Raw genomic sequence first — 21369 nt, 5'->3', positions numbered from 1 at the left:
TGTGGGAGAATCCATATTGTATTTATTCAATAAAAGTTGAGTAAATTTAGGTAGTTGATTACCATTACTTATATTAGGGTCATAAGAAATCAGTGTCATTTCCTGGAAAATTAGCAGTCAGTCAGCTGGTGGAAAGGTTGGCTTAATAAATAACCCACTTTGTGGTCCAAACAACAGCTGCTGTGAAGTACCCAAGCAGGCTGAGATCTGCTGGACACTCGAGTTTATAGATACGTCCATTTGTGACTCATAAATTCTTCTGTTTGAATCAGAATCTGATACTAAAGAGAATATCAAACAAACTAAGCTCCAATCCCTAGCAGCAGAGGTTACTTAAAGCCACATGAGAAACCTAAAGTATGATATATTTTTTTTTGTCAAAGATGGAAAAGAAACAAGATTTTTAAAATATCATCTATTATTGACTAGAATTTAAAATCACATGTGTTTGTTTCTTTATTTGTTTGCTTTCTAATCTTTATTAATTTTTTAGAGAGACAGAGCATGAGCCGGGATAGGGCAGAGAGAGACACACAGAATCTGAAGCAGGCTCCGGCCTCTGAGCTATTAGCACAGAGCCCAATGTGGGTCTCGAAACCATGAGCCATGAGATCATGACCTGAGCCAAAGTCGGCCGCTCAACCCACGGAGCCACACAAGGGGCCCCAAAATCACATGTATTTTAAAATAAGATATAAATCCTCAACAAAAACTCTAGCTCATTAGTCAAAGTTTGTGTTATACTCATTGATCTGTTCAGCCTCCTCCTTCATCAAGGATATTGTAGTGGAGACAAAACTCAAGGCAGTAAAAGTTTAGGGGTGCTTTCACTACTGGCTCCCAAGTTCTCTGAATTGGAGAAACCACAAAGAAATTGGCTGTGTGTGTGTGTGTGTGTGTGTGTGTGTGTGTAATTTCAGTTTAACTATAATAGAGAGTAAAAGGAGCATAAATTATCATTTGTCTCTCATACTGTCTACAATTAGCTAAAACTGGCAATTTCTAAATTTGGAGCAAATACTCAATAAGTATTAGATTGTGACCTCTGAAGCACTTGTGTCCAGGGTAAAGTTAAATCTCCCCTTGTAATATCATACAACAGCAAATTCAGCAGACTAATGCCCCAAAGCCTAACTAAAAAAAGTTATCACTATACGGTGCATACATTTTGAGAAATCATAATGAGGCTTGTTCTAACAGGGCAGTATGCACAGGTAAAGATTCTTGTTTTGCTATAAAGGCTGAAGGTCTTGTTAAAGAGTCACTCATTCAACAAAAATTTATGGGGCATTTAATATATGCCAAGTACTAATACTATGCCTTCAAAAGGTATTTTTGAAAAGAACTGGTTACAGAGACGTTTCGTTCTTTTTTTTTTTTTTTTTAATTTTAACATTTATTTATTTTTGAGACAGAGAGAGACCCGAGCATGAGCAGGGGAGGGGCAGAGAGAGAGGGAGACACAGAATCCGAAACAGGCTCCAGGCTCTGAGCTGCCAGCCCAGAGCCCGACGCGGGGCTCAAACTCATGGACCGCGAGATCATGACCTGAGCTGAAGTTGGACGCTTAACCGACTGAGCCACCCAGGTGCCCCAACAGAGACGTTTCGTTCTTAATGAAGCCACGCGATTGCGAACCTGGATCTGAGTCACTGAGTTAGTCAATAAGAGAGATCCGTTCTTACATAGGCAGTACATATTTAGCATACACTCATCTGTATTCAGTTTTGAGGCAGTCACTTTCTAGTCTGTAGTAAAATCGTTTAAAAACTGCAGGTGTGTGGGATTCTGATAGAGACTGTACGAGGTACATGCCACAGCAACAAGACTTCAGTCTGAGTAGTGTTTCCAATGATTTTTTGCAAGTATTTACTTACTAACTTCAGGGAAGACTCCACTTGTTTTTCCAGATTCACAATGAAAATATTAGAAGGGTGCTACCCCCATTTCCCCTGTTTGTGGGGTATCTAAATAAGTGAAGACTGGATACACGAAAGCATGTTCTATAAGTTCAGATCAAGGCTGTTTGCAAGGAGGCATAGGATCATAGAGCCATCTGGATATATAGAAGACATTAAGTTCAAGATATTCCTAATATTCAGACAAAAAATTTTAGACATTTGGCTTTTGCCTTCTGACAAGTTTTTAATTCAACTCTTGGGTTTTTTCCCCTTTACTTTTAAGCTTATATTTAAAATTAGAGCACTCAGTCTCCTAGCCAGTTTCCTTGCTTTTCAACGTTGTCTCTCATTAATCTACTATTAATACATCACCAAAATAATCTATGAAACAAACAAACACACAAAACTCCAGTCATTTATGTCACTCGTCTGCTATAAATCCTCCAGAGGCTCCGGGCTCACTCAGAAAAATGCCTTATTACAAAATTCTCCCGGAAGACCCCTTCAGAGCAACGCCAGTGTCCCCGCTGTTATGGCTGCTGTTGTGTCCCTCATTCACTCTGCCCCAGCCACACTAGCATCTGGCATTTGTTTTTTAATTTTTTTTAATGTTTATTTCTGAGACAGAGAGAGACAGAGCATGAGCAGGGGAGGGGCTGAGAGATGGAGTGACAGAGAATCTGAAGCAGGCTCCAGGCTCCGAGCTGTCAGCACAGAGCCCGACGTGGGGCTGGAACTCACAAACCGTGAGATCATGACCTGAGCCGAAGTCGGTTTCTCAAAGGACTGGACCACCCAGGCGCCCCACGTCTTGCATTTCTTGAACAGACTAGATGCACTCTGTTCCCTCAAGCTTCTGTACTTGCCATTTCCTCTTCCTGAAGTGCACTTCCCCACATAACCCGAGCTTTCTTCAGGTCTTTCAAAGTCACTTTCGCTGCTCATCTGATCTAAAATTTCCATCCTCTGTCCAAGTGCTTAATTTCTCTTCCCTACTTGACCTGTCCTTTGCCTCACCCATAGGACAGATTACTCTTTTTTTTTTTTAATTTTTTTTTCAACGTTTATTTATTTTTGGGACAGAGAGAGACAGAGCATGAACGGGGGAGGGGCAGAGAGAGAGGGAGACACAGAATCGGAAACAGGCTCCAGGCTCTGAGCCATCAGCCCAGAGCCCGACGCGGGGCTCGAACTCACGGACCGCGAGATCGTGACCTGGCTGAAGTCGGACGCTTAACCGACTGTGCCACCCAGGCGCCCCCAGATTACTCTTTAAGATACTACTTACTTTCTTTTTTGTCTCGTTTATTTATCTGTCTCTTATTTGTCTCATAGATTATCTTACGAGGTAAACTGCATGAGGGCAAACTTTTTTGCCTGTTTTGATCACTATATTTCCCCAGTACTTAACATATAGGAGGCTTTCAACAGATATGTGTTGGGAAAGAAAGAAGGAAGGAAGGAGGGAGGGAAGGAGGGAAGGAAATACCACTTTAAAGAATTTCTCCTTCAATTTCTCACTTTGGTCCCCAAAAGTTGGGTTATAAATAATGTTTCTGCCTACTGAACATGGTTAACATTATCAATACATCTTCTATGACTCAGTTAATGATCCTTAAATGATATCATTAGGCTATGGCCAACAGGACACGTATATTGATATATATACTCATTCTTCCATTCATGTGTTCTATAACTGCAGAAAGTGAAATGTATCTATTTACCAAGATTCTATTTAGTAGTTTAATGTGTATGTAGACCCACTTACAGAAAAACCTCTAGTATCAAATTGAATTGTCATTTTCTATTAGTCACACAGTAAATCAGCATCTATTAAGAAATGAAGATTCTTTTCACATCATTCCCGTTATTTTATCCTCGTAAATTGTACTGTGAAACGTTAATCTCATTTACCACATTTCAACTGAGGTTAAAGGTGCATCTCTGATTTACCCCCTACTGTTCCTATTAATTGTTTTAGTTTTCCTCTGCATCTAACCTCATGCACTCATGAAGATATTCAGGCACCTCTGCTCTGACAAGCACTGGAAAAATGATCATGCAGAACAGCTGTTAATTCTTTCATTTCTGCATATCAGAATAGGCCCACTTGACTATTAAAGTCAAATTTTCAGCTATCCTTCAAACACTCAAAGAACTAGTATTTTGACAGAATGCTCCTGCACAAATTCACACTGTTCAAGAATGAATATTGTAGTGTATATTCGATACAAGGCAAACAGCTTTATAAGGTAGATATATAACATGCATATTATACTTTACTAAATAATAATGCAATGCTTTATTATTTTAAAAATACAAAAGAGGGGTGCCTGGATGGCTCAGTCAGTTAAGCATCTCACTCCTGATTTTGGCTCAGGTCATGATCTCACGGTTCATTACTCTGAGCCCCCCATCAGGCTCTGCACTGACAGGGCAGAAACCTGCTTGGGGTTTTCTCTCTCTCCCTCTTTCTGCCCCTCCCCCTCTGTCTCCCTTTCTGCTCAGCGCGCTCTCTCTGTCTCTCAAAATAAACAAATAAACATTAAAAAAATAAAAATACAAAAGAGATAGGCAGCAGAATGTCTGAAATAATAATATCTGTTACTTTTTTAAGTAAATTCTTTTATAATTAACATCTTTAGGTAAGAAAAGAGAAGTTAGGAGAGGTTAAGCAAGGCTTAAAGCCTTGGAAAGTCCTTCACTGACAAAGCTGAAATGCGCTTTCAGGTCTGTTTTTCTCCAGAGCTCAGGGAATTCATTTAACTACCACACAACGACATAACTTTTCTGATTCCAACCACAGTTTTCCATTGAAACAATCAAGCATAATTCATAGAGAAAACTACTGGTCATAAATGGGGAAGGGGACCTAGCAATGGTTGGTCACAGAGTTTCAAGTAGAACGGGACATCGAATTCAGTCTTCTTTGAGGACGCTGCATTCTTTCTATTACTCCTGACACAGAGAAAATCATTCTGCCACTCCATCTTCTACCTGCTTGCTTTTAAGACGCTTGTTGATTTTGTTTCCCATTTTCCCTTCGCTGGAATTTGAGAAATGGCATCAGCAGATGCCATAGACATCTGGACAATAGGAAAGAGAAGGGACTTCTGTTAATATGTATCCTCACTCTAGGCCCTGACAAATAAGATACTGAATATTTGAACCCTTCACTACGTAACACGTGCAAAAGATACCTTTGGGTGCTAATTTGGTGAAGAAATGTATCACAAATTATCAGTTGTGAACTTAAAATTCATTTCACAAGAAGGTTTTGAGTAAGCTTATTTAACCATTTCAGCCTTTAGCATTTTTAAGTGCCTACAAAGGACATGATATCATTTAATTATTAAAATGGGTAATATAGCCTCTGACATAAAATACCGTACCAGACTCTTAATTTCATAAGACTCATGTCAATAGTTAAGCGCAAAGGACTCCACAAAGATATAGGGACATCTATGACAAATAATGTGCTTTTCTAGATCCCAAGAAATATAAGCAAATATATGAGTAAATATGAGTAAATCCTATCCATCCTTTGAAGGAATTTTTAATATTAATGGTGATAATAAAGTAAATGCAACTAACTACAGCAAAAGTTACAACTCGATGTAAAACAAAACACTAGAGTTGCACCAGATACGAGGGAGAGACACAAATCACCCGAGGGGAGTGCAGAAAGTTTGGGGGAAAGAGACAACATTAGTGTGAGATTCAATAGGATAGGTAAATATTTTCCTGGAGGAATTATGGACATAACATTAGCAAAGCGTGGTAGCAGTAAAGCACAAAATGTTTCTGGAGAAGGCAGATACCTAGCTTTCAGAAGCATCAGTGAGTACAGGAAGAGAGCCAAGCCATGGAAAACTTCAAGAAACTTGCCCAGGGACACAGAGCTAGTTTCCGGGTCAGGATTCGAGCCTTATAATCTGGGTTCAGAGTCTGCTTTCATTAACTACAGCACTACATGACAGTGTATTTGTTTTCCATCGCCGCTGAAACAGAGTGCCACAAACATAGTGGCTGAAACAACACAAATTTATTATCATAGAGTTCTGGAGGTCAGAAGTTCAAAATGAGTGTCACTGGGCTAAAATGGAAGTTTCTGCGGGGCTGCATTCCTTCTGGAGTCTCTAGGGGATAATTCCTTTCTTTGCCCTTTCCAGCTTCTAGAGGTCACTTGCATTCCTTGGCTCAGGACACCCTTCTCCATCTTCAAAGCCAGCAGTCTGGCTAGCATCTTCAAATCTCTCTGGACTCTTGCGCTCCTGCCTCCCTCTTTCACTTATAAACACCCTTCAGATTACGCTGAGCACATCGGACTAATCCCAGATAATCTTCCCGCTTTAAGGCTGCTGATTAGCAAACTTAATATTTAATTCCTTCTGCAAACTTACTTCTCCCTAGCCACATGACATAACGTCGTCACAGTTTGTGGGGAAAAGGGTGTAGATATCTGGGAGGAGAGGAGTATTCTGCTTATCCCAAACAAGATATTAAATCTGTCTAGAACAGCAAAGGGATAGAGTAGAAGCTCAAGCTGGAAAGGAAAGTTATAGAAAGCACTGAATATGAATGAATTTAGAGTTTCTAAATGTAAGCAAAGAGAAGGCTCCCTCCCCACAACCCCACATTATTAGAACTACATTTAGAAGTTAACTCACTCAGGCAGTGATATATAGAATTAATTGAAGAGTGGGGTGATTGGAAGCAGGGGATACAGTTAGGAACCAGCAGATTCAGCTGAACTGTCTTGAGAAAATTCCCTAATACGCCACAACCAATTCATGATGATGCTGACAGTCTTTTCAAAATTGAAAGCATTCTGCCCGATCCAATGCTTATCCTCCGTCAATGGGTGGAATGAATTTGAGTGCCAGACAGTATTAGGTCCAATTTGAATGATTGTTCTCTTTCACGGTCTTGTCCAAAATTATAACACAGGGTTTGAAAGCTGGTGTAAAAATACATTTCCAGTCCTCTGGAAACCTTTTTCAACTCAACGGCATAATATAAATCTTTCATATCTGATTGGAATGAATTAGAAGCTTCGTCAGTCTGACTGAAGATGGTTTGTTGGGGTTAGATATAGGCTTTTCTCACTCCCTAAGACTCAGTTAGTTCATCGATATCAATGTGCAACTGAATTGACTCTAAACATATGAGTGTTCTCGTGAAGCACATGACAGGGAAACTGTGGAGTCCTTTGCAAGTCAGACAATACAGATCGCAAAACAAACCGCGCACAGCCAAGGATTTCACTAGAACTGCAAGGCAAAAGCCATCCTCCAGTTCCATCAGGGCTACCTAAGAAAGAAGAAAAGACCAAGGCTAAAGGAACTGAATCCAGGCCAGCATGGCCTTGGCAAGGCTGACGGTCGCTGAGTGTTGCCAATATGGCAGCCACTTCCCAACAAATTGAAGGTTTGCAGAACGGGGATAAGGCCTAATCACCAGTGCAACTGCATGACTTCAATCTGTTACAAGCACAGCAAGATTTTGTAAATAGTTGCATCCAATTCCCTTGTTAGCCACACAGGACACTGACAGAAACACAGGCTCCCCAGTACTGAGCCTCATGGTACAGTTAGTAGGTCAGCAGAGGAAGCCCTAAAAGAGTAAACAAGAGCAGATATATTCATGCATCTGATGAGTAATATGAATATTAAGTTCACTATGACACACAACAATCTAAATAGAAGTATCTTTTTTTAAATGAAAATTTGACAACCACAGTAGTTACCAAAAATACATATTTCAAGTATATAAGAGCTGGCATGTTCATGTGGATTAATGTATATTTTGAAGGTTTCATGTCAGAAGTTGGGGAAAAACAGATTCTCAATCTAGACCTTATTTCCATCTCTTTAAAATACATAAACAAGACGTGATGGCTTTTCAGTGGAATTATACCATCATTTCTCTATTTCTCTAGAGGATATTTATTACTACCAACTTACAAGGAAATCCCTCAAAAGAAATTCTAACTGGAAAAAATTTTTTTCTACACTTGCTGGAAAGCACATCATACCGATTTCGGGTTTATGAGAATAATATTTATCTTATAATTATAACCTGAAATCCTTCAAGTCACTATCATATTTACTATGTAGCGACTTCTGCAAAACAGCTACTAGAAAGTTGAAAAGGGCCCACAAGTTTTCAGAGGAAAATTGTAAGAGTTAACATCCAGCCATTATAGTGGTACAGAGGCTGCATTCTATCAAATATGGTAAATGATTGTTCCAGTGAACAAAGCACAGCAAAAGTCTATCTCCTCCAGAAAGAAACACAAATCACCTTTATTACTACCTGCTTTTTCAAGTAAACAAGTCACTGAAATAACTCATTTTCTTAGGGTGGGTCGATTGGATTTCATAGCTCTAAAAGGACCAGATAATACTTGTGCTACTTTAAGAATTACTTTACATGGTACTGGACCGGGAAGAGGGGGAAACATTCAGCAAAGACTAGGAAGAAAGCCCAGGGACACCGGGAGCTTTGTTGGGTCTAATATTCTAGAAAGCATAGCAATTTTTTGCTTTAATAGATCCTGACCAGTAAACTAATGCTATGCCAACAGCGTATGGCAATACTTATGCAGTAAACCACTCTATGGACTAGATCTTGTGCAACGGCTGCTCTGTTAAAGAATTTATTGCCCTGGCAAAAGGGAGAAGTGGGCTCTCTGTTGTCTTGTTTCTGGGAGAAAGGTGGCAAAGACAGAGAATTCCTGAGCATTAGAGGCTTATAATATTTGTCTAACATGTAAAGTAGATTGTATGGAACATTAGGGAAATGCTTAAATTCAACAGCCATTAGTGTAAAGATGCATGCTTATATTGAAAAAGATCCTATTATTACAAAACACCTGCAAGTAAGAAAAATACCCTATTAAATAAACAAGCAGCAAAGCAGGGCTAATTCTGTGTTATTCAGTGGTTAAATATGTAATTGTGGAGTGACTCCATTCGTCAGCTGCAGCTTCCTCCTTTTTCTGGAAGTTTTCAAGCTATACCCTGATTTTTAGCAACTCTACTTCAAGTGAGTGCATAAGTATGGAAAAGAAGCCAACTCAAAATTGTTACAGTATCTGTAGGTAACGGTATGAAAACGAGGCTTTTTAAGGTGGGAAGACTATAATTAATCAGTAAAATACTGATTTTGAATGAACTGGGGATGTAATCATTCATAATATGCTTCTCCTTGTTATTACAAATAAGCACTGGTTGCCTTGGCTTTTCTCCTATAAATATTTAAATTAATGTTTAGTTAACTGAGGATGAAACTCTATGATATACATTGAACTGGATCTGAAAAAAAAATAGATTAGACTTTTCTTTGTAGTAATTTTGGAGAACCCAATTAGGTTAATGAGAAATGTTTTGAGTCATGTAAATAATATGCAGAAACTACAGAATTTGCCTATCGTAAGGGAAATTTATGGAATCATTTAAATGCAAACTCCATAAGATAGTACTCAGAATTATTAGGAGAAACAACTACAAAATAGCAAACAAGAGAATATCCTGCTTTTTTAAGGCAGGGCAGAAGGTGTTGTATAATGCTACTTAGCACACCAAATGATATTCAACAGCTTTTACCATCTGGACAATCTTTCCTTTTCAACAGCATTGCTTTTCAACAGCACTTCTAATATTTCAGTTTGAGCCCATTTATTCTTTCTCTGGCCTTTGGAAAAGATAGAGGATGGTTGCAAAATTACTACCATCTTTACAAAACAGCGACTGTGGATAGTTATTAAATCTTCCTCTTGGTTCCAGATAAATAACACCAGGGCTTTATGTTTTTTGTATCCAACTCTTCAATCACTTTGAAAACTCCACTCTAAAACCAAAGTTCTTATTTTTCTAAATGTCAAAGGCTGGGGAAAAAAAACACAATGCAGAAAAGGCCTGATCAAAGAATAGGTGTACCTTTTCTTATTTAAGATAAAGTATATATATTTGGTTGAGATAAAATAAGAAGACCTACGTAGAACACAAGGCATGGCACACAACGAGTATGCAATAAATGTTAGGGGAATCTAAAGTTAAAGAGTCAGAGCAGGGGGAGAGAAAGAAAGGTAAAAGAGAATCTAAGATAATGAACCCATAGTTGCCATGTGTATTTTCATGAAATTTCATGAAAGATAAAGCTCTGTAATTTTCATTGTCAGGAAAGGCATTCTTTCTTCTGTAAAGATGTTTAAAAGGATAAACATGGGTTAGGGATCATTTAATTTCAAGTACGACTCCCATTTGAGCTGGCTTAAGAGAAGATTTTTAAAAAAGGAATTTCTATAAAGATTCAGTACTGTGTTACATAATCCAATACAGCTGGTTCTCTGGAATGACTAGAACCCAGAACTGAGAAGCGAGTAAGGCTTTGACGAAAGTTTCTGTCCATTATTTCCTTTCTGTCCTCCAAGCAGCTTCTGCTCCAAGAATTACACAATGCCACCAATGGCACGTGCATTCACCGGGAAAGTCCAATAATATGAAATTCACTGCCACAATTCACAATTCCAGGGGGAATGGCTCCGATCGGCTCACCTCTGTCCAGGGGCCAACCTGTGGTCCGTGCAGCAGTGAGGGCAGGCCCACCCTGTACAAACCGTCGGATGGGTGCCCACAGCTACAGTTCAGAGTCAGATACTTTGGTGGACCATCCCAGAACAGAGGTAGCACCTTGATAAGAACACATTATCTCTAGACAGGGAAAGCATAGCAGACACATGCAATATAGCCTGTATAAATCCAGTTACTTTGAAACTTACATTCTCTGGGAAGCGTCTTTGGAAGTTCACATATCTAGGAAACAGGAGCATTTATTTTTTAAAATCTTTTTTGTTGTTGTTTATTTTGAGAGAGAGACAGAGAGGCAGAGAGAGAGAGGGAGAGAGAAGGAATCCCAAGCAGGCTCCAAGCTGTTAGCACAGAGCTTGATGCAGGGCTCAAACTCACAAACTGCAAGATTATAACCTGAGCCGAAACCAAGAGTCAGACACTTAACCAACTGAGCCACCGAGGTGCCCCAAGAGCATTTATTTTTTAAATAAAATAAAGCAAGGGCAAGGACATCCTACTAGGGATCAAGAGTCCTGTTCTCTCACTGCATAGCTTTGTAAATTCGATCAAATCCTATTTGATTTTGTTTTTATTAGTTTATTTGCATATAAAATTAGAGAACTGAACTGTCATTGATCTGAAATTCTTCAGGTCTACAAGTAAAATTATATTAATACTCTATTTCATAGTGTGAAACCAGCTCCTGAATCCACAACATGATAATTTTTGTAAGCATTAAGTATACACAACACCCCATATATATCACAGATTAGAAATAGTCAACATTGGGGCGCCTAGTAGCTCAGTCGGTTAAGCACCAGACTCTTGGTTTTGGCTCAGGTCTTGATCTTGCGACTTTGTGGGTTCGAGCCACACATCAGGCTCTGTGCTGACAGCACGGAGACTGCTTGGGATTTTTGTTCTCTTCCCCTCTCTCTGCCCCTCCTCCACTTGCACTGTTTCTGTCTCTCTCAAAATAAAATAAAACTTAAAAAAATAGTCAACATTTACAAGTGTGAGAATTTAAAGAAGTATTAACAACTATTGTTTGACAGAATTGCTTCCTATAAAGTATTGAATTCTAATGCCTCTCTGTCTCATAAATTCTTGTTAAATTTCAAAAGTACCAACATGTCCTCTTATAATTTTTTTATAAATTCTTTTATAAAATTTTAAGAATAGTAGACATATTTTTTATTTATTATTCAAGGAAGCAAAATGATTCTTTTCCATATTTCAGACCAAGAACTCAAAACTGTGGTTTATAAATCTTGTTCAGAGATATTATTATCCTATCTCTACAGATGATAAAATGCAGCGAAGTTAATCACAGAATAAAAAAAAAACAGTAAGTTTGAGGCTCAATATAATTTCTCAGACTTAAGATGGCAATTATTAGGGAGAATAAGAGACTGGAGGAGGAGACCAAATCAATAGGGGTACTCTTTCCTTCTTCCATACATGTTTAAATACTAGTAAGACCTAAGAAGGAAAAAAAAGGGCAACTGTACAATGAAAATGCAATTATTTTCAACAAGATATTTTAGAAATGGTGGAAAATTCAAAAGACTCTTTTCCCCAACAATTAAATAAGCTTCCAAAAGAAAGAAATGTATGTACCTACCGAAGTAAAGTTCACAGTGAGGGAATTACCTGTGTTAGAAAATTCAAGTAAGAAAAAAAAAGTACTTGGGCCACCTGGGTGGCTCAGTCGGTTAAGTGTCTGACTCTTGATCTCATCTCGGGTCACGATCTCACAGTTCATCAGTTTGAGCCCCAATATCAGGCTCTGGGATTCTCTCTCTCTCTCTCTTTGTCTCTCTCTCTCAAAATAAATAAACTTTGAAAAAAAGAAAAAAAATACTTATTCCATTACTATTTAATTAATTGAAGCCAACATTCACATTTTTTTAGAGGGATAAATCATACAAATAATTTCTTTAAATCTATGTAATTTTGAATATTCATGTGCATTTAAAGTTCATAACCTCCAAGCATTTTTATTTTTTTATTTTTTTGTAATTTAACTTTATTTTTTCATTTTTTTAAAATTTACATCCAAATTAGTTAGTATATAGTGCAACAATGATTTCGGGAGTAGATTCCTTAGTGCCCCTTATCCATTTACCCCATCCTCCCTCCCACAACCCCTCCCGTAACACTCAGTTTGTTCTCCATATTTATGAGTCTCTTCTGTTTTGTCCCCCTCCCTATTTTATATTATTTTTGTTTCCCTTCCCTTATGTTCATCTGTGTTGTCTCTTAAAGTCCTCATATGAGGGAAATCATATGACTTTTGTCTTTCTCTGACTAATTTCACTTAGCATAATATCCTCCAGTTCCATCCACGTAGTTGCAAATGGCTTAAAATTTTACTGAAGTATGTATTTCCAGAGTCGAGGCATCTTGGTACAAATCACCTTATAAATTTTTAATATTTGTTTGTTTGTTTGTTTGTTTATTTATTTATTTATTTAGAGTGGGAATGGGTGGGAGAGGGGCAGAGAGAGAGACACACACAGATTCTGAAGCAGGCTCCAGGCTCAGTGCTGTCAGCACAGAGCCCAACGCAGGGTTGGAACCCACAAGTTGTGAGATCGTGACCTGAGCCGAAGTCTGACACTTAACGGAGTGAGCCACCCAGGAGCCCCACAAATCACCTTAAATGAAGTAGATCCGCCCAGAATGTAGTTATTAGTATGATATCAAACCCCATTATTTTTCAACCTCCCATTTTCACGACAGGAATTAGTTTAATGATAAAACCCTCTGCTCCTGAGAATCTTTTACATGGCTGTATTGAATCATCTAAATTCTAACTACTGAAAATTATTAAAATTTAATTTTATTAAAGCAACCAACTTGAATAGATATCTAGAAGTGTACATGTTACATAAAATGCCAACTATACCAATGCAGTTCTCTCCCTGTCTTAGCATTCCAAGCCCAAATGAACATCTTCCAGATTTTAGAAGTTACAGTTGGAAAAACAGAATTTCCTTCACGGCTGAAAAACATTCACATTTTCTGCCATTTGTGCCACATTTGTCACATTTTGCCCAACAGAATGTTCTAGTAGAACCCTATAAATATTGGGTCTTTTTCAGCTACTGTATTGCTTTCTACATCCCACATATCATCATGTGACATTTTCTACAAAGACAATAACGGTGAGGAGAAAAATTTAACTCTTTAACCCCTTTAAACCTTTTTTGTGAGCTTTCCAAGTGATACAAGCTCACACTTAAGCAGGAAATGAGAGTTTTAAAGGGTCACTAGGTAAGTCCTGAAGCTGCAGTTATGTGTATGTTTCATCTTGGGAAAACCATGTCCCCAAATGTTAATGTGATGGAATTTAACTATCATTGAGAAAATTCTCTGACTCAGGGTTGCCCTTAACTCTCTGGGATTCCTTCTTTTAAAATATCTTCTATAGATGGTCCTTCATTTCTGGATGGGGGGCAATCTATTGCCCCAATCCTAACCTGGATCCCAGGTTAGGGATATCGCTTTACACTATTCCGTCTCAGCTGAAAAATGGCTGTTTCACCTCATTAATTTATAAAGTTCCCAACACAGATAATCCCAGACAGGATGCTCAGATGCACTAATTGGTTAATTTGTATTATTCAACAAATTTGCACCTTTTTATCTTTAGTTCATTTGAACATTCTCAGCCATTAGAGCGTGAAACCTTGACATCTTTTTTGATTCTGCTCTTTGAAGTATTTCTCCTTTGCCAGTTATACTCGACTGGCTCTGAAATTCAGCAAAGTCTATCTCAGTTATATTTTTCATATCCATTCTCTCCTCACTTCCTACTTGTGATGCTTAATTTTATGTGTCAACTTGATTGGGCTAAGGGATGCCCAGACAGCTGGTAAAACATTGTTTCTGGGTGTGTCTGTGAGTATGCTTCTGGAAGAGATTAGCATTTGAATCAGTAGCAAGAGTCAAGAAGATGTGTCCTCACCAACTTAGGTGGGGCATTATTTAATCCACTGAGTGTCCAAACAGAACAAAAAGGCAAAGGAAAGGTAAGTTCCTAATCTCTCTTCTTGAGCTGGAGGTTTATCAGAGATCCCAGATCTAGGGCTTTCAGACTTGGATGAATTACATCACCAGCTGTCCTGTGCTCCAGCTTGCAGAGGGCAGGCTATGGAACTTTTGGGCCTCCACACTCATGTAAGCCAATTCCTTTTCCTTCATGGAATCTCTCTCTCTCAATCTCTCTCTCTCTCGCTCTCTCTCTCTCTCTCTCTCTCTCTCCCTCCCTCCGTGTGTGTGTGTGTGTGTGTGTGTGTGTGTGTGTGTGTGTGTGTGTTTCTTATTGGCTCTGTTTCTCTGGAGAAACCTACTACACTCTTGTGTTCTCACTGCCACTGCCCCACTTAGGATCATCATTACTTTTCTATTATCAGGACAATTGCAAAGGACTTCTCACAGAATGTCTGAATTCTGTGTGTTTTTTTTTTTTTTCTATTCTAATTTATTATGGATACAACTACCAGTTTAATCTTTCCATGACCCAACTCAGTTACAACACTCCCCTGATAATCAACTTGCATTTACTTCTGGATGGCTACCCAAGAGGCCCATCTCTGAAGTTTTATTCTAAGGACATCCACAACTCGGTCTCACTATTTTTCCAAATGTATCTTCCTTTAGTACCAGGTAACTGAAACTCTTGCTTGTGAGAGTCTCTGCCCTAGGAACCATTTAATGCCTTTGCCTGAATTTGAGCCTCAAGCTTCCCTACTGTGCTACTGGCATATGGCAACATAAGATAAGCAACATTTGCTATACATAATGTATCGCAGTGTTGTAAGTATGCGTATGGGATTTGCAAATCAGGACGGCTAGCCATGCCACCATGCCTATAGGGAGTTTGAGTTCTTCTAACCACTGAGCAGTCAAATGTAAAAGGCATCCAAGGCTGAAGGAAAATGTGTTAGCTACTGGTTACACTGTGCCTAAAGCCACAGTTATCACCTTCGTCCCACAAAACCGCAACCACGCCACAATAAAAGCTCTCCCAAAGGTGTTCTACAGATGGAACTGTTACTGAGGAGTGGCCATTGCCTCTTTCTTACATGTCAAATTGACCAGAGCCCTTCCTCATCCAGAGACAAATTCTACTTACATGCGTCTGCCCAGAGATCGTCCAATGGAATTACTGAAGTAAAGCCACCTCATTAACTTCTTCATGTTTCCTTGTTTTTCTTACATTTCAGCAATCTACTGGTATCCTAGCTGATATATTATGGTAGGATGAAAAATATAGCCTGTATCCTCATGGAATTTACAACTTAATAGGAAAGATGGATATAAAAACAACTGATTATAAAGTGATATGTATAATAATAAATGTTAAGCTCAAAGAACCATGAGCGGCATACATGAGGAAATAATTCATTGCACTGTGGGTAAGCCTTCAGGCAAGGATTAGGGAAGGATGGAGAGTGAGGAGGGGTCACGTACACTGGCCCTTATGGATTCAGCACAGTCAACATGGGGAGAAGCTGTGCAGGGTCATCAGCATGGCCAGAGGCCTTGGCATATTTCGACCATAGGGCAGAACAGGCAGAAGGTCTGGAGACACAATGATGTGGAATCAGGATCATGAATGGCTTGCTCAAGGACGAAGGTCTGATTTCTGGGCGCTGGGGATTATTAACTTGCCCCACAAGCAGATACATGTCACATTTGGGAAAAGATAATCCTGATGACAGGGAGGATAGACTGAAGATGTGGAGGACCAGAGGATAATTGACCAATTCTAGGCATGAAAAATTGAGAATCAGGTGTAAGTCTCAGTGTAATTGGAGAGCAGGGAGCAAATGCTAGAGACATTTCCAAAGTCAGTAAGAATAACAAAGATCCAAAATTAAAAAGTAAAAAAAATGTTAAGATGAGCTCTCAATATCTGGCAATACATGGAATACTCTAGAATATGATCATTGTGTTGGAATGGAATATTTACATAATAGCTACCCTGCTAAACATGCTATATACATTATCTCTGGATGTTTCAATGTCCCCATTACAGATGACGAAACAGTGGCTAGGAATTAAGTGAATTGCCACTGGGACCCAATTCTGTCACATTCCAAGGCAAATGGGTTGGGGAGTGGGGGTGAGGCGCATGATTGTAGCATTTGCCAATTTCCACGGGGCAACTACTTCACCACGGACAATTTCAAGCTACCAACAAGAAGTCCCTGAATGCAGAGTTGGTAAGAGATGTGTACAGTTGATCCTCATGTGAGGGCCAGTGAGCCTGTCCCAGTGTACTGCCAGATAATCTCCCAAACATGATGTCAGGCATTATATAAAGCAGAGGTCAGCAAATCCAGCTAGCCATGGGCCAAATTTAGCCAGCATCTGTTTTTGTAAATAAAGCTTTATTGCAACGCAGCCAAGTCCATATACTGATGTATTGTCTATGGCTACTTCGGCACTCCTGTGGCAGAGCTGAATAGCTGAAACAGAGACTCTCTGACCACCCAAGCCTAAATATTTACCATCTGATTCTTTATAGAAAATATTTGCTCAACCCCTGATAAAAAGTGTAAAACAGACAGAACTGATCTATGCTATTAGAAGTCAAAGTCGAAGATCTCGAGAGAGGTAAGGTGAGGGAAAGTGACCAGAGAGAGGACAGGAGAGTTCTGGGGTACCAGGAATGTTCTGTTTCTTCATCAGGATGCTGGTTAGCCAGCGAAAATATCTCTTGCTTATGATTAGGATTTACATGTTTTTCTATGTGCAATTATATATCAATACATTAAAAAGTTTGTCAAAAGAAGAACAAGATATTCTGAGAGCAAATTTTAAAATTCTGTTTACCAGTGATTTTTAACTTTTTCTTTGTTTATATCGGACTAGCGCTAAGACATATCTGTCTGTTTGATTTACAGCAAGTGCTGATGAATTCTATAGATATAGATCAGTAACAGCAGTGACAGGATCTATCTACTGGGTGTGGTTCTCACCAAAACTTTCCTTCTGATGACTTGTACTAATCTTTCTCCATCTTTGCTGTGTTGGCATAGTTTTCGTGGTTATAACTCCACTGTTCTGAAACGTGTTTTCAGAATATTAATTCCTTTGAATGTCATTTATGACATTCCGGGTGTTTATGCGTATACTGCACATCTTTGTGGGGGTATCTCTTCACCTCTGTGATTATCATGAACAGGACTCAAAAAAAAAAAAAAAATGGGAGGCAGGCCAAGCCTATCAATTTTAACGTTCTGCGAGGTGACTGGGCTGAGACTAAGAGATGCGTGGCTGCTGCTAACCATCCATGGCCGAAGTCCAGAAGTGGGTACTGGAGCCAACGAGGAAGCCGCCATCACTGAACCTGAGCTCCGAGGTATGGTTCCTGCCCACAGGCATCTCCTCCAACCAACTCTCGGAGCCTCTGTTTTTCTCTAAGATGAAACGAGAGGAGCTGGAGCTCACATCGCCTTGGGCTCTTCCACGTGCCAGGTCCCGGCATGGCAACCTTCCAGATAGGAGAGGATGCTCCTTCAAGCTCCGGGCCCACACCACCTGTCAGCTGTCAGGACAGTGTGCAGTTCTGGCTTTAGCAGCTGGCCAGCCTGTTTCCTAATGGTAACGCACAGGAGCACGGGGATGCTCGTAAAGCATGTGGGGAGGCCATCACTCCTGTCAAAGGGCATTAGGTTCCCACTGGCAGCACCTACCACCCGCCAACTCTGAGACAGGCCCAGACCATGCAGTGCATACAGAAGATGAGAAAAGGCTAAAAGGCTCGCGTACAGTCAATGATTTGTCGAGCATAATCATGATTTCTTTTTCAACTAAATCTTCGATGGGAGTATATTTCCTTTTTCTGGAAAGGGGCCAGCTCTGGGGCACTCGTGAGGCCAACACTCAGTGATGCAGAAATACCACTGGCTCCAGCAGTCAACAGGTCTCCTCAGATACATAAGAGGTGTTTCCCTGGGGGATTTTTTAGTGAAGAAGTCACTGTAAGGCCTGCTTCGATTCAGTAAGTGAATCACAAAAGGAGTAGAGCACCCTTTAGGTCGGGATGAAGACCTTAATCGTAGCTCTTATATAAACTCCTGGAGCCCCCCGAAGAAACGGTCCAGAAAGCAAACTAGTTATACACTGCTTTGGATAGAAAACACTGTTAAACCAGCACACCGTACCTCTCTTTTGCACCAACTGTACCCCAACATGGAAAGAGTAGTGGAACTTGTGCTGATGATCCTTTTGCCACCGAAACACCCAAGCGAACTGCAACTGAATGTGAGTGGGGAACTGAAGCACAGTCAGGTCAGGACTCTGACTAAGGTATATCTTTGCTTTCCCTGAAGGTGACCAACACCATTATCACAACAGGTATGCTGACACCGTGAGCACTCACTTTGGGCCGGAAACTATGCTACCGATCGTAAGCACACACACGTGCGGCTGGTACCAGGTCCCATTTGCTGCAGAAGAACTTGGATTTGATATGGATCAACTTATTTGTCTAAGATCTCGCAAACATCAAGTGGCTTAGCCCACATCCAACCCAGATCTAGCAAATTACAGTGCATGCTCATTACGGCTGTTGTTTGGTTTACAGTGATTTTCTTCCTTTATCTGTCAAAATATTACGTGGGCCCTCTTTGGCAAGAGGAAGTTGTACGTGTGGCAGTAAGGGGGTCCGAGAGAAAAGGACAGATGCAAAAGGCAACGAAATGAATAGGCCAAAACCCCTCTTGCGCCTCTCCGAATCATTTTCCACTTGACCCAGAGTCATGGGCTTGATTCTGCCTATCTCAGATGTGATGGATTACCTAAGCAGAGCACAATGAGTTCAAAAGAATATTTGGTTTGGAGAGGTTGGTATTCAAACATGTTCCGAAAGAATGTGTTTTTTGTTTCCATGACATTCTGACTTCAAGCTTTGCAACTAAAACCTCCAATATGAGATATGGGGGTCATCTATCAAAAGATTACAATTTACTTAAAAGTTATTTCATGTGGAAAGCTAGCTTTTGGTCTCCTTCAATTGACAGCACATGTGGTTGGTGTCTCATTGTGCAGAAGGAAACATAATTGTAAAGCAGAGTACCAAAAATGAAAGGAAATCATAAAATGCCATACAGCGAGGCAAACATAAAAATAAATGGAGTTGAAAACAAGTCTTCGAAAGTGCGTGTTTATGTTAGTATTTGTCAAAAGGTTTTGGAACCTTGCCAGGAGAGCCACTCCAACAACTCAAGTGGGCTGATTGCACACAGTCTTGGTATGGAAAGAGGGCTAGAAAGCCTGTGCCCTACTACCCTGAACATGCTTGATCTCCACTGATCTCAGGAGCTAAGCAGGGTTGGGCCTGGTTCGTACTTGGATGGGGGAAATAAAGACTAGAAGGTAAGAAGTGTTCAAAATGCCTATGTACCACGAGAAAAAAAATCAAGCAAGTGGGAAGACAAGAGAATTAAAAAATGAGTGTGGGGGGGGGGACAAATAGACCCTTAGTAAAAACGTTGGGGAAAACAAATAATACACGAGGAGTAAGCACAGTACCAACAATTGAGCTGGTATCTATTACTTTGTCAAAATGTTTATTAAAATGGCAAAAAGCGTAATACCGTCTAGTTCCATCCACGTAGTTGCAAATGGCAAGGAACTAGAGGGTATTATGATAAGCGAAATTAGTCAGTCAGAGAAAGACAAATATCATATGACTTCACTCATATGAGGACTTTAAGACACAGAACAGATGAACACAAGGGAAAGGAAGCAAAACTAATGTAAAAACTGGGAGGGGGACAAAACATAAGAGGCTCTTAAATATGGAGAACAAACGGAGGGTTCCTGGAGGGGTTGTGGGAGGGGGGGTGGGCTAAATGGGTAAGGGGAATTAAGGAATCTACTCCCGAAATCATTGTTGCACTATATGCTAATTAACTTGGAGGTAAATTAAAAAAAGAAAAAAAAAAGAAAAAAAAAGAAAAAAAATTAAAATTAAAATTAAAATCAAAAAAATAATATGAAAAAAATAGCAAAAAGCATGTTGCCACGATGCAGGGTAGCAGGGAGGGATGGTGCCTGGGGACCTGCCGGGACCGCCAGGTTATGTGACTAGCATGTGATACATAGGATCAAAACTCTGTTCGTATAGCCGTGGAAGTTCTTCAGGCAGGAAGTTTTTGTTTCTGCTTTTAGTTTTTTATTAGATTTCATTATCTAATTTAAATACACATTCATGGACCCAAACTTCCCAAATTAAAGAAGGTATTTCCTGTTTGAATTAAATGCATGAAGTATATTTCCTGAATTCGTCACCCTCAAAGCCCTAGTCCTTTTGTGTGTGTGGGGCACTTCAACAAGGTTCATTCACAGAAGTAGGGAACATGCAGGAAAGCCTGAAAGGGCCCTGAACGTCAGGAAAAGAGTCAGAAGTCCGACCAACAATCTGCCTTCTTCTCCTGCCAATCCCTCTGACCCTCCTGACGGGTGGGTAGCACAATATTGCTAAGCAAGCTGGTGAAGCTCAACTTGGACCTCTGCAGAGGGTAACGGCCTGAAAATGTAGCTTAGCCCACGTTAAATCTATCCTACAAAGCCAAACCTGGGGGGGCTGATAGTTACCAACGTCATAAAGAGATTCCTCCCCCTTCAAAAAAGATTTGCTGTGGGATTCCTTTAATGAGCAGGCCCACCAGAGCATTTAAAAAATATTTTTAAATGATTTACTCACACCTCTTCAATAATACACTAACTGTGAATTGCTGAACAGTGTGCACCTGTAAAACAGCTGTTTGGCTGAAGCTTAAGGACAGTCATCAAATCCACCTTGGCTCACAGCCTGGGCCTCAGGCAAATCAGGGGCGATTCCCAGCATTCAGAGAGAAGTTTGGAAG

At 39.9% G+C, this 21369-nt stretch overlaps 1 protein-coding gene across 2 annotated transcripts in view; it reads right to left on the bottom strand.

The window, feature by feature from the left end:
- PLXDC2 (plexin domain containing 2) overlaps window positions 1-21369 on the bottom strand; it is a 448342-nt gene that overhangs the window by 331711 nt on the left and 95262 nt on the right. The window lies entirely within an intron of this gene.

Source organism: Leopardus geoffroyi, chromosome B4 (genome assembly GCF_018350155.1).
Source record: "Leopardus geoffroyi isolate Oge1 chromosome B4, O.geoffroyi_Oge1_pat1.0, whole genome shotgun sequence".
Lineage (NCBI taxonomy): Eukaryota > Metazoa > Chordata > Mammalia > Carnivora > Felidae > Leopardus > Leopardus geoffroyi.
This window is presented reverse-complemented; position numbering and strand designations above follow the sequence as displayed.